Raw genomic sequence first — 13,919 nt, 5'->3', positions numbered from 1 at the left:
TCCCAAAGGGTTAAAGCAGAAAAACAATATATTTAGATTTGCAAGTTGGAAAAATCTTTTGTTGATAAGGCAGAGCTGCGTTGAGGAAGGCAAGATTGTTGTGGAGGATAGGATTTTCAAGAAGCTATTTTAGTGGTCCAGGAAAACAATGATAAAGGTCTAAACTGAAGCAGTAGCAGTGGGGATGGAAAGGATGGAACAAAGGAAAGCAATGTTAAATAAATAAAATTAACAGGACTTAGTAGAAGTAAGAAAAGTGGAGAAGCCTAGGATGATTTCTGGATTTAGGGCTTGGGTAATTTTGAGAATGGTGCGGCCATATCCCATGCAATACCTAGCAGAGCAATTGGTATACTATAATCACTCAGTAAGTGATTAACAGTTAATAGTATTAACTTTAATATTAAAGTTAATAGTATTAACTTTAATATTAAAGTTAATACTATTAACTTTAATATTAAAGTTAATAGTATAAGATATAATAAAAGGAGTAGAGAACTGAGAATCAAAAGATTGAAAGTTTGTTCTACGAATATGTGAATCACTCAACCCCAAGGAGTCTTCAGTCTAAGCCATCTTTTAAAAATAAGGGGATTTTCACACCAAAAAAGAACCAGCCATTGCATTCCTCCATCACCTGTGAAGTATTCTTTCCAAGCAATAGAACTTGACTCTGATGAAGCCTCTGTATCTACCAGGTTAGAGAAAATACAGGGAACAGAAGTCTATGTAAAATGAGACCATTGGGTTGCATTCAGCCAAATCCAGAAAGTGGGAAACTTCATCAGACATATTACCTGGCTTCTATCTTATTAGCAGAAAAAATACAAAAGGAGGAAAGGGACACTGTCGATTTAAGAGACTTCAGAGACATATCTAGAGAAATTATGAAACAACTGGAGAAATGTTGAGTCCTGACCAGATATTTTCTGGTATTAAGAAATTGTAGTTAATTTTTTAGGTATGATGATATTATTATTATTTTAAAAAGAATGCTCATCTTTTAGAGATTCAACCTAAAATACTTATGGATGAAACAGATATCTTGGGGTGGGGATAAAGATGAAACAAGATTAGATATAAATTGATAATCATCGGGACTTCCCTGGTGGTGCAGTGGTTAAGACTCCACGCTGCCAATGCAGGGGGCCTGGGGCCGATCCCTGCTCAGGGAACTAGATCCCATGTGCATGCCGCAACTAAGAGTTCACATGTCACAACTAAGGAGCCCACCCGGCACAACCAAATAAGTAAATATTTTTTAGAAAAAGGACTTCCCTGGTGGCACAGTGGTTAAGAATCCACCTGCCAATGCAGGGGATACAGGTTCGATCCCTGGTCCGGGAAGATCCCACATGCCACGGAGCAACCAAGCCCGTGCACCACAACTACTGAAGCCCGCACGCTCTAGGGCCCGCATGCCGCAACTAGTGAGCCTGTGTGCCACAACTACTGAAGCCCGCGCACCTAGAGCCCGTGCTCCGCAACAAGAGAAGCCACCGCAGTGAGAAGCCCACGCTCTGCAACAAAGAGCAGCCCCCGCTCGTCGCAACTAGAGAAAGCCCGCACGAAGCAACGAAGACCCAACGCAGCCAAAAAATAAATAAAATTTGATAATCATCAAATTGATGATTAGTCAATGCAGATTCATGACACTATGCTCTTCACCTTTGTATATGTCTGAAGTGGCCTATACAGTTTTTTTTTTAATGGAAATGATTGAACTAAGTGATCTCTAAGACTTTTTCTATTTCTAATATTCTGTAATCTCTTATCTTCAATGAGTCATTTAAGCCTGATATATCCTTTCCAACAGCCCTATAGCTACTCTAAATTGACTAGATTTATTCATGCAAGTTTATTGGAACATTCTTTCTAAGAAGTAGTGCTAGAGAAAAAAAAAAAAAACCCAAAGATTCTTACTGCTTTTTTTGTTTGTTTGTTTGTTTTTATAACTAGGGCTGTCCCAACAACACCTTTTGTTAAGGTCTCATCATCACAATGGTCTTCTTTATTTAAACAGGCTGTTATGAACTGATTCTCTTAGATGGCATACGAACACATATTCGCGTCATTGATGCCACAACCAAGTTTCACTGTGTGATGAGTCATTTCCGGAAAAACCCTACACTCATTGTGATGTACTCTTCTTTCTTACCTGCCACATTTACCCAGTTATCAAATCTTATTAACACCACCTCCACAGTTTCTTTGAAATCCATCCTCCTCCCTCTTTTCTTGTTGCCTATGCCTTTGTTCAAGTCCTCATTACCTCTTGCCAGGTTAGAATATCAGTAGTAATATTCTAATTGTGAGCATGTTGCCTATTTCCCCTTACCAAAACTTCTGTGACCACAGGATTTAGAATCAAAGATTGAACTGAAGTCCTGGTGCTGTCTCTTGCTAGCTTTTGACCTTGGGTAAGACTTGCTCAGCCCAAAAAGTCTGCCCCCAACTTTCCTTTCCAATATCGTTTATTACTTCTTGCCTGCTAGAATATATTTCAAGATGCTCTATATAGACTTATTAATAACTAAGTCTAAGAAGTAAATAAATACTTTTAAGACAAAGTTTCATGTGAAGTCTCTTTGCAGCTCTTAATTGAAATCTTAATAACCTAGAATTTTCTGGAATAAATGCCAAGATTTCCTCTTTTCTATCAGAAAAATGCTAAAATTCCTGGCTATGCCAATATTCTAGTTCTTACTAAACCCTAAAGGGTTCCATATCTTTCTCATCCACTCTTTCTCTATGAAACCAAAAGGTAGTATGTAGTTTGGACAACAACCTTCACACCTATAGTGTTCTTCTCCTGAGCTATCTCGCCGTCAGCCTGGTTGCTCTTTGATACTTCATCTTTGGACCCTTTTCTGCCCAATCTAAGGTGTCATACCCTTTTAACCTTTTGATATTTGGTATGCATTTTGCCCTCCATCCAAGCCTACCTATTCAACCTTTGCCTAGTTTTTCCATCAGTAAGTCTCTGGATCTAGGACTTTATATAATCAGTCAATTGCTGTCACTAATTTAGTAAGCTTGGGTGGTGGGGTCCGAAAGAGACAGGTTTTTTCCCCTTAGAGTTTGTAATCTAGTGAAGCTCTCCCTCCCCTCTTCCCTCCCAGACCTCCACTGTTTATGTGAAAGTCAAGTAATGCTTTTCCTAACCCCACTCAGTTTCCCAGCAAAACTTTCATGTATTCTATAGCCAGAAAAAACAAATACCAAACTTGTACCTAATATAAATTCCTATTTAAGAACCATCATGTTCTCTTACTATAGTATTGTGCCCTTGTGTGGTAATGGTGGTGGTGATGTGTGTGTCTGTGTCATCTGTTTTTTATTGTGAGATTCTAGAGGGCAACGACTGTATCTATTTAAATTGCTAGATACAGAGTCAGGAAAACCACATCTATGGTTATTTACATGAAACATGTTCTCATAGATTTTGACATCAGGTGAACATTAACGAGATATATCAATTAATTCCTTGCACTTTGATAAAGAGAAGGTGAAGATTAGCACACAATGTTATTAGCAGGTAGTAGACTGAGGGCAGAGTACTTATAGACTGTTCTCTGTGACGTGGTTCCTGTCTCCAAGGGGAAGATTCTGAATTTGTTTGTCTCCTTCCAAATCTTCTTTATTCAAGATTTGGGAGAAGTGAATGAAGGTTAAATCTGGTTGTTATCTCTCTACAACCTTCCCAGGCACTTCTCTTTCTACTTTACCATCTGCTTCTACCTATTGGCTCTCTTTCATTGGAATTTTAATTTTCAAGTCTCTTTTATAAAACAAAGACCAAAAAAACCCTCCTTCATCCATACATATTCCCACCCAGCTACTCATATATTTCTCTCTTCCTCTTCACAGTCAAATTTCTTGAGAGTTGTCCACATTTAATAACCCACCTTCTTCACCTTCTACTTGTTTCTCAGCCCACTACAATATGGCCTCTGCCCCCATAACTCTGTAGAAACTTATCTCATAAAGGTTACCAATGACTTCATTCCGCTTAACCCATGATTTCTTGCTGGTGAATTGCAATGAACACTTTTCAGTCACTTTCCTAGGTGGTGTCAGTAGCAGTTGATGCCACTGACTGTTTCCTCCTCTTTCAAAACTTCTACTTCCCTCCCGCATGCATGGTACTGCATTCTCTTGTTTCCTCTTCCCTCCCTGCCTGCTATTTCTCAACTGCTCTTACGTGCTCCTGTCTTTAGCTGTCTTTTGAATGTTGATATTTTCAGGGTTCTGTCCTTGTCCAGCTCCTCTTCACATTCTCCAGAGTCTCTCTGGATGAGCTCTTTCATTCCCATGGCTTCACTTACCCATCTGCTGTTTTTGTTTTTGTTTTCCTTTTTAATTCGAATTTTCCTCCTGGCTTCAGAGTCATAACGTATTATCAAACTTATAATGGAAATCTCCCCCTGGAAGTTACAAAATTACCTCAAATTCCCAACTACCCTTCCTTCTAATTGCTCAAGCTAGGAATGTAAGTCATCCTTATCACTTTTCTGTCCCCTACCCCTCCCACCCCAATGTGGTCCTGTCAGTTCCACAGCCCTCAAATCTTACTTCTATCCACCCTCACTACAACTGTTATCTTACTTGAGGCCACTGTTGTCTCACCTGGGTTACTACAAGAACCTCTTTATTTTCTTTTCCTCCAATCCATTTTTCACACCTTGGCCAAAATAAACTTTCTAAAACATACTTTCAATAATATATTTTCAACCTCTGCTAAAAATTCTCCATGGCTCTAGGATCTTCAGGATAAAATTTAAACTTCTCAGAGTTGCATAGAAGGCCATTCATTATCTGATGCTTACATATGACTCCAGCCCCATCCCTTTACTTTCCTGTCTCACACTAAGCTCAAGTCATACTAAAGTATTTCATTTCTTTCCCTTTACACCATGTCTTTTTCGCTGGGCCTTTGCACATGCTATCTTTGTCTGTCTAACTCTGACCAGTCATCCAGGACTCAGTTCTGATGTCACATCCTTCAGGAAGCCTGTCCTTATCCCTATCCTCACTTTGGCTAGGTTGGTACCTCTTCTATGTTTCCAAAGCACTCCTGTGATAGTAATGACCCTTCTCTCTTGGGGCTGATTGCTTATCTCTTATGACCTCTGAATAGATTAGAAGTTTTTGAGGACAGGGACAGGGTCTTATTTACCATTATATCTCCAACCACTCATCACAGTGCCTGATGTAGGACATTTATTCAATAAATATTCCTGAAATAATTGCTGACTGATTAAGAATGAATACTGAAAGACCATTATCGCAGTGTTTCTCAACTTTTTTTTTCCCATTATTGTCCAATAAGGAGAAAAAAAAAATTTCATTAATGTCTCCCTAAGGAGAGAAATTAAATACTAAGGAATAATAGAGTTGAGCTTTGAAGGGCCACGAACTATTGTAATATCTAAGAGAATGGGAAAGGGAATCTATATGATTTCCAGAGGGCTGTCATGTCTATATCTCTGTCAGCCATAGTTAAGGAAAAAACAAACACTCTTTTCTACGTATGGACAGACTGAGGGATCATTTTGATCTCGCTTTTTATTTTAAAAAAATTTTTAACCCTCTTTGTGTTTTGAGTTGGAAACAAATTTCTACTTACCAAAGAGAAGCTTTCATGCTATTACTTGATTATTCAATTACTTTGTGAAAAACCTCAATGTTTCCTGAATGTTTACTCTGTGATGTTAAAATGCCTAATATTTTTTATCAGCTCAGCACATTCTTTAGTGAAAAACTGAGAAATGAGTTCTCAGAAATCATCATTTCAGGGATTGCACAATTGACAAATACAGTCTTTTAGTTACTAGCTGGGGTTATATTTTTGGTGTTCCTTAGGTTTTCCATTGCCTTGGACCTTCTGCAATGACCTGCAATAATAACAGTTTGTGATTCCACAAAAACCAAATCACTGCCAGTCTTTAGTTGTGGTCTTGTTGTAATTTTGTACGTTATGGCTCATTTCATTGCGTCATCCGTAAAGGTTACAACACTCATTGGACGTCTGAGGCCACCTGGTCACTTAGTGGACATTTATTGGGATTTGCTTTGGTATTTTCTGCTTGACTGTGTCGAATGTGGATTCCTTGGGATACCTCTGGCCCAGTGCATTCCAAGCAAGCTTCTTCCTTTTCTCCCTTTTGGAAGAATAATCTCTCTATGTATGTCTCATTTTCGTCCAGCTGATTTATTTCCCCTACCTGGGCTTTCATCTAGAACCTCTGTCCTAAACTTTTTAGTTTTAGGGTTTTTTTTTTCTTTTTCTTTTTCTTTTGATATTTTCTAGTTAATTCACTGGTTTTCTCTATTCCTAAATAACTTTCTGTTTTGCTGTCATGGTACCTCACCTATAGAAAGAACTTATTAGATATTGGGTGACTGACTGAATGACTGATTTTCTTGTACTTGTTACTAAGGATGAAGTCTGCCTACCATATCAGAATTTGAGCTCAGGACATAAGTTCCTTCCTCCTCTTAATCCTATGCACTACCCTAAAGAATAAAATATCAGTTATTTAGATTCAAAGTTTTAATGCATAAGAAATGCATTTCTTAGAGAGATTTTAAACGCAAGATGGTTATCTATATCTTTGTATTCTCCAGGAGCAGCCACACTCAGAGGCAAAGGATAAGATCGAATGTCTTGCCTCAATTTTTAAAATCTAAAAAAATTTAAACAATTTATAATAAAATCAGGTGGAATAAAGTGATGACAAGTTAAATAATAATAGGCCAAGTCAGAAATAAAATAAATCAGATTAAGCAAGAAATTTAACAACTCTGGAAAACACGAGCTTTTGTCACTGTCATCGCTCTCGCCATTAAAAATGTTGAAATGCCTATTTTCACCTGAAACCTGGCAAAGTCTCTCTTTGGAAAGAATGACATTTATATGCAAAAAAATATGGGGGTTTTGGCATTTTTTAGATAGAAATATCTAAAAACCTAGACATAGTTATTCCTTGATAGAAATATAAAATTAAATAACAGCCAAAATAGGCCATGTTCAATATTCCCAATAGTGAAAGGAAAGTAGTGATTACAATTATGGGACGGTGGACTGGAGACCCCATTAAAATGCAAGTTTTGTGATCTAATTCTACAAAGTTAGAAAATCTTTTAAAACAGATGGAACTTGTTATTTTTCTTTAAATCTGATGAGCTGGCATCAAGAGATGATGTCCTCCCTTGGTCGTGTGGCTTTACGTCTAGAGTGGGGGTCAACAGATTTGCCTACAATTTCACGCTGATTCCAAACCAGAGTCAAGTCCTCCTTGTAATTATGTTTTCCTGTAATAGCTCAAGAGCTCCTGCTCCACATTCAAGTCCATACTTTATTAAGGTAGATGGGCTGAGTCTTTGCTTTTGTTGGTGTTACTGTGTCAAACAGCGAGAAGCCACCACCCGTAAGAGACCAGAACTGGTCTCTGTGGTAGAAGAAGTGTTGGTCACCATGAGAGACAGAAGTTCTCTATGCATTTGGATATTTTAAATTTGGTGGTAGATTCCATTCAGGACTCGAGGGAGACCTCACAAAAGAACAGGTTATTTGAGAAAAACCAAATCTAAAGGACTGCAAAGAAGGAAGCAGTGTGTATCAAATGAGGCATTGGATTGCAAAGGGACCACTGTCCAGCTCAGGGGCCCATGGAGAAGTCACAAGCATAATACCAGAGGTGACTGGGGTAGGGGCAGGTGAGGGGTGGGAAGTGTGAGCAAGGAGAGTTGCAGAAGAAGATGGATCTAATAGAAAAACTAAACACTTCACTGTGTCTAATCATAAGAAAGGCCCAGAAATTCAGACCTTCACCAAGCTCCTCCATGACACTGGTGCGAGAAATTTTTTTTTGCTTCATTTGTTTCCTAAAATAAAATTCATATTTCAAGGGAGAGTTTGGCTAATATAATCTAGCCATTTGTCCCAAAATTTGAAGAATGGTTATAATTTTCTAAAACACACTCTTGCTAAGCAATAACATTCCATATACACCAAAAGGCTGTAGATTACTCATCTACCTAATGGTCACAGAGGCACCTGTTTAAGTAGGAGATTGGTAGCCTCTTAATTTCAGTTTTTTAGTAAGGCCCAAAGTGATGTTTCTGTGAGTTAGTAGTAAGAAAAGCCAGTTTTTCTTTTTGTAAGTCTGTGATGTGGCACGCAATAGACTCACCAAAGTTTCTTATCCATCCATCCATCCATCCACCCATCCATCGTTTTCAACACTTACTCTGTACTAGGCATAGTGCCAAATGCATGCTGGGCATACAAAGATATCCCAATAAAAAGATACAAAGATATCCCAATAAAGTTAAAACAAGAAATCTGTCCATAATTTCTTTGTGAAGAGGTTAAGGTAAGCTCACTAGAGGCACTTTGATATATACCAAGATGGCATCTACCAAGATGCCTGAAGAAACCATGAAACAATGCCTTTTATAATATTTCTTCACTTGACATTTTTCTTTTTCTCAAAGAACAGATAGCAAACTTATCAAAACTAAATAGAATAAAGACATTCTCAGGAAACTTTTTAAAGATTCCCAAGTGGGTGTTAGCTGTGAATTTAGTTGAAGTGAGAGATATGTTTTTCATTGTTTTAGACCTGTGAAAAATACTTTCCCCAACTCCAAAATACATGAATTAATTTCATTACCACAGGATTGGAAATCAATTTGCCTGCCTCTTACTACTAGGTTTCCTTCTATTATCACACCGTCATTTTCACATTCACATTATTCTTTAGAACCATAGCAAAGTTATAGGCTATACAAAAGGAATTACATGTTTAACATGCACAGTAAGGAAAAAACCTGTGATCCCACTTGAAGCTTTCAGACACCCTTATGTATATGGAGAACAACAGTCACTGCAGCATCCAACCTGCTAGACAACACTGTATGGACAACTATGGTGCTATTTTCAATTTAACTCTGTAGACCATCTGGCTCAGAAGAGTACGTTTTCTTTTTGTTTTCCCTCTGAATTGCACCATACTTTGGCCAATGGTTCTGTGGTTGTTTCCAAGTATGGTGGCGAATTGATGCAGTAAATTAAACATACTTGCTGGGATGCACTTAGCATTGTTTCAAAGCTGTTAGGGCTTAAGGTAGCATTAGAATTCAGATCAGGGGCTTCCCTGGTGCCGCAGTGGTTAAGAATCCACCTGCCTAATGCCGGGGACACGGGTTCGAGCCCTGGTCTGGGAAGATCCCACATGCCACGGAACAACAAAGCCCATGTGCCACAACTACTGAGCCTGCGTGCTACAATTACTGAAGCCCGCGTGCCTAGAGCCCGTGCTCCGCAACAGGAGAAGCCACCGCAATGAGAAACCCGTGCACCGCAATGAAGAGTAGCCCCCGCTCACGGCAACTAGAGAAAGCCCGCGCACAGCAACGAAGACCCAATACAACCAAAAATAAAATAAATAAACAAATAAAAAGAATTCATATCAAACCTGGGGCCTTTAATAAACTTGGTTTTTTAAAAAATTAAAGTGTAAATACATATAGTAAACTATGTGTATCTTAAGTGTAAAGTTCATTAAGCTTTGATAACTGTTTACACACAAATCAACACATAGAACAATTGCATTACTCTAAAAGTTCTCTCATTTTCTTTTCTGGTCTGTTCCCTCTGTTTGCTAGAGGCAAACACTCTTCTGCTTTTCACTCCATAGATTAGTTTTGCCATTTCTTGAAGTTTATAGAAACGGAATTGCACAGCAAGTCTTCTTTTGTGTTTGACTTCTTTCACTGAGCATAATACTTTTTGTATCCATTCATTTTGATCATGTATCAGTAGTTCATTGTTTTTATTGATGAGTAGTATTCCATTATGTAAATATACCACAATTTGATTATTCATACTCCTGTTGATGGACATTTAGTTTTTTCTGTGATGAAAAAAGCTACGGTGAACATTGGTGTACCCATCTTTTTATGGACATATGCCATGTTTAATTTTAAATTTAAGCTATAATGAAGTCAGAGCATTGATACCTAAACTTTAATTAAGTGGCCACTTTGAGTAAAATCAGAGTATAAAGAAGATGGACAAGATGGATACATTTAGTAGGATCTATAACCAGGGTGGGAACCAGAACACACCAAGGGCTCCACACTGCACTGTTCTCATTTTAGCTCTGAGCACTTCAGCCCAACTGCGCTGTGAGCTGTCATGGGAATAAGTAGACATCAGTTAGAGTTATACGTGAGAAGACATACTTAGAGACAGACATACGTGGGTTAAGTTCTGGCTCAGTAACTTAACACAAATTAATTGACCACTCTGAGCCTTAGTCTTTCTTGTCTGTAAGACAAAATAATTCCCAGTGTGATAGGTATAAATATTAAATGGGATGTAAGAGTTAAGGTCATAGCACATTTAATTTGTGTAAAATATAATTAGAGATAGCATAATTTGTGTATTATAATGAGACAAAATATATTGAGGTTATAATTTGAGTCCTAGCTCATACCCTATAGATAGTGGGATGATTTAAATTAAAAAAAAATTTGTTGGATGTTAACTAGATTTATTGTAGTGATCGTTTCACAATAGATATAAATATCAAATCATTATGTTGTACATCTGAAACTAATATAATGTTGTATGTCAATTATACCTCAGTAAAAAAATAATTTTTGTTTTGTTTTAAGTAGGTGATTCTGTGGTTAAGTTTACATAAGGCAAACTGTTGCAATAAATGACACATACGCTGATGGATAAAACCCCTAACATTAGTGACTTAATAAATAAAATCCCATTTCAGGATCCTTTCCTTAAATTTTGCCAAATGTTCAACATTGTTGTTCTCTATCATCAAAATTGACTGCAAAGGGACATCGTTAATGAAATGAGATTTTACATATTTCATCTTTGAAAATGTCTTTTCACACAGATAGATCCAGCTAAATACTGATATCAGTCCATAAGCATGTGATTTTAGTTGAGCATATTCATTACTTGGAAGGCATTGATAGAATTCTATTAGATTTGTCTCTTGATGTTTGCCTTTTATCCTGTCATTACATTGCAAATTAATTACCCTCAATTGAAGTTAAATGGAAGCTCCTCACTTTCATTAGTTAAATAACTTTTATATTGTTATTAAGTACATTTTGAAATTTGAAAAATTTCCTTCATACTTCCATGGAGGTCTGAAAAATGCTGCTGGAACTACAGTTTGAGCTTGAAAAATATATCTGCTACAAATTTTTGTGAGAATGGAGATCTCACTACTTGTTTGAACATTTGACAGCCTGGGAAATGTATAAAGCATTGCAGGTGTAACCAAGAATTATTGGTCTCCATTGTAGCGATCATTTCATAATGTATGCAAATGTCAAATCATAGTGTAATACACCTGAAACTAACATAACATCATACATCAACTGTATTTCAATTAAAAAAATAATTATTGGTCCCTAATAACTTACATTTTCATTTACTTAGGTGGCCAAATCTTACTGATAACTGGAATTTTCTATTAAATGTAGTAAAATACAATATAATTCTCAACTTAAATTAATTTTTAATTAAATTATTTCATATACAACACAATTTACTGAATGACTCTCTGAAACATTTTTTCTCATATATTATTTGTCATAATAATTATTTATTACGTTCTATAGCCCTGTGGAATACATTACCTTTTCTATTGTTTTCCTGATCCCAGCACCTTTCTTTTCAGCCTCCATTAAACTCCTGGTTTGGGCTTTTATATTAAGGATTTTGGGAAAAAAATCGACTAAAGAGCATTAGTGTTGTCATTCAAAATATTGTGTTGCCAATTTTTACTATATTGTCATTTTTAAATCATGTTGTAAGAGCAAATAGCAAATTTAGAAATTGTTAACATAACTATTCATTCATCTTTTATTAGAATTAAAACTCATTTTAGCTTCTCTTAGTCTGTTTCCATATTTTTAATATGAGGATCATGATACCTATTTTAAAGTCCTTATGAGCAATAAGATAGTGCATATGGAGTGTCTGCTACTGTGAGTCTTCAATATATTTCACTTCTTGGATCTTAAATTACTTAACCATAACATTAAACATTTCTTTTATAGATTTTGCATACATATATTCCTTTTATTTTTAAACACCTCAAAAAATTTGTTGTTCATATGACAGTTCACTTTCATCATACTCTAGGGAAACATAACAGTATAGTTTTCTGAATCACATGTGTATGAATTTAAAGTATCCTTAAAATATACGTGTGTGGGGGGGGTGTGTATCTAAACACAACATGCTGTGCATATATTTAAAACAGTCTTTCCTCTACTGTTTTATTATATCTATAAATATGTTGCCTTTTCACTAATTAAACATTTTAGTGAGAAAATTAGGGAGGAAAATGAAAAAAATATCAGCCATCATTCCTTGAGGCATATCATTCACAGACCATAGAAAAAGAACAAAACTGTTTGTGGACCACTGCAGCCTGAAACCAACTATTAGCAAACCAGTGCTTTTCAAATGCAGAGGGTCACGGGGAACCCAGTACGACGTGCTGTTTCCAAGGATCTCAAGAGCAACACCCCACACGGCAATGTTTTCTTTGGTGGCATCTTGCTAACTCACGAGCCACAAACTTTCTTGCTTAAAATGTGGTTGAAAATTTAAGCAGAAACTTGTAAATGAGTAGTTTAGTGTCTTAAAACCATATATTTAGCCAAATGAAGGTGTGGCCCCATGATGTTTCTCTTTAGATGCCCAAACTTTGAAGACCAAAGGGTTAGATCACTTTTAGGCACTTCTTGCATGTATGTAGAGGCTTCTCTCCTCTTATTTTCTCCCCCAAATATTATTTTCATAGCTTGGTGAAATGGGAGTCACCTTCTACATTTGCCACGTTTGAATATGAAGACTGTGGTGGTGGTTTTAATAACTCAGGAGTATTCACATGCTTCCACCCTGGAGCTATTCTAAAGAGAAACCACATTTCCAGAAATAAGCAAAGCAAACAAAACAAAAACTAATGTGATGTCTTTTAGATTGCAGGTAGTAAGGTTACTGGTAAAACAATGTTTGGCTCTGCAAATATATTTTCCCCTGCCATTAAGATGTAAATATAACTAGATATTTCTGCTCGGCTTTATTTTGGGACCCTCTGCATGTCAGTGGCAGGTCAGAAGGGAGATTGAATGAGGAGGCCTGGAGAGCTGGAAGACCGTGCCTGCTTGCCGGCTGTCCTGGCCTCAGGAGTGCCTCATTCCGTTGGCCTTTTCTGCTGGTCCTCCTTTGAATCTTGGTGAAAAGAAGGCCAATATTTCCTTTATTGCCACCCCCCTTTCTCATTTCTTATCCTTTCTGATGCCCAAAGACTCTAGAGCTTCTTGCTACTATCACCTTTCTGAAGACCAATAAAGAATGAGTTATTTATTCATTTGTTTATTCATTCAACAAGTATCTAGAGATCATCTACTATGAATATGGTCACAGAGTTCTAGGCTAGACATTCAAGGGTATAGAAAGAAATGAAGGGAAGGCCTTCAAGATGGCAGAGGAGTAAGACGTGGAGATCACCTTCCTCCCCACAAATACATCAGAAATACATCTACATGTGGAACAACTCCTACAGAACACCCACTGAACGCTGGCAGAGGACCTCAGACTTCCCAAAAGGCAAGAAGCTTCCCACGTACCTGGGTAGGGCAAAAGAAAAAAGAAAAAAAACAGACTAAAGAATAGGGACGGGACCTGCACTTCGGGGAGGGAGCCGTGAAGGAGGAAAGGTTCCCACACACTAGGAGCTCCTTCGCGGGCGGAGACTGCGGGTGGCGGAGGGGGGAAGCTTCGGAGACACGGAGGAGAGCGCAGCCACAGGGGTGCGGAGGGCAAAGCGGAGAGATTCCCGCACAGAGGATCGGTGCCG

General features: G+C 37.5%; 1 protein-coding gene across 1 annotated transcript in view; it reads right to left on the bottom strand.

Annotated features, from left to right (window-relative positions):
• Window positions 1–13,919, bottom strand: part of MEPE (matrix extracellular phosphoglycoprotein) — a 101,783-nt gene that overhangs the window by 38,048 nt on the left and 49,816 nt on the right. The window lies entirely within an intron of this gene.

Source organism: Physeter macrocephalus, chromosome 7 (assembly GCF_002837175.3).
Source record: "Physeter macrocephalus isolate SW-GA chromosome 7, ASM283717v5, whole genome shotgun sequence".
NCBI classification, from domain to species: Eukaryota; Metazoa; Chordata; class Mammalia; order Artiodactyla; family Physeteridae; genus Physeter; species Physeter macrocephalus.
This window is presented reverse-complemented; position numbering and strand designations above follow the sequence as displayed.